Raw genomic sequence first — 645 nt, 5'->3', positions numbered from 1 at the left:
ACAATGATATTGTTATCACTCGGTTTGTCATTTTGTTTAGATTCAGAAGAGATTAGATTTTACTATTATTACTATTATTATTATTATTATTATTATTATTATTATTATTATATTATTATATTATTATTATTATTATTATTTTGTTATTATTATTATTATTATCATTACTTATTATTTCATTATTTATTTATTTTTATTATTTATTATTTGTTATATTATTATTATTATTATTATATTGTTGTTACTTATCATTATTATTATTATTATTATTATTATTTATTATTATTATTATTATTATTATTATTATTTATTATCACTATATTATTATTATCACACTTTCATCATCAATCATCATCATCTTCTCATCTTCATCTCATCATCATCATTTTTTTAATTCTTCCTATTTCTTCCTTCCAATATTTTGTCTGAGTAATGACAGGTATGAACAAGCATAGAGTCTTAACAAAGGTCAAAAGGTTTTTCATTGTTCTGTTGCTGTCTACATTCATCATTCTTTTGTGGAACGATCAATTGAAAACAATATAGGTGTGTGTGTGTGTGTGTGTGTGTGTGTGTTTGTCTCTGTGTGTGCGTGTGTGTGTTTGGGAGGGGGGGGGGGGTCGAGGGAGTGAGAGACGAGAGAGA

The sequence above is a fragment of the Berghia stephanieae genome, chromosome 4 (assembly GCF_034508935.2).
Source record: "Berghia stephanieae isolate SIO BIC M18660-M18661 chromosome 4, UCSD_Bste_1.3, whole genome shotgun sequence".
Classification (NCBI taxonomy): domain Eukaryota; kingdom Metazoa; phylum Mollusca; class Gastropoda; order Nudibranchia; family Aeolidiidae; genus Berghia; species Berghia stephanieae.
This window is presented reverse-complemented; position numbering follows the sequence as displayed.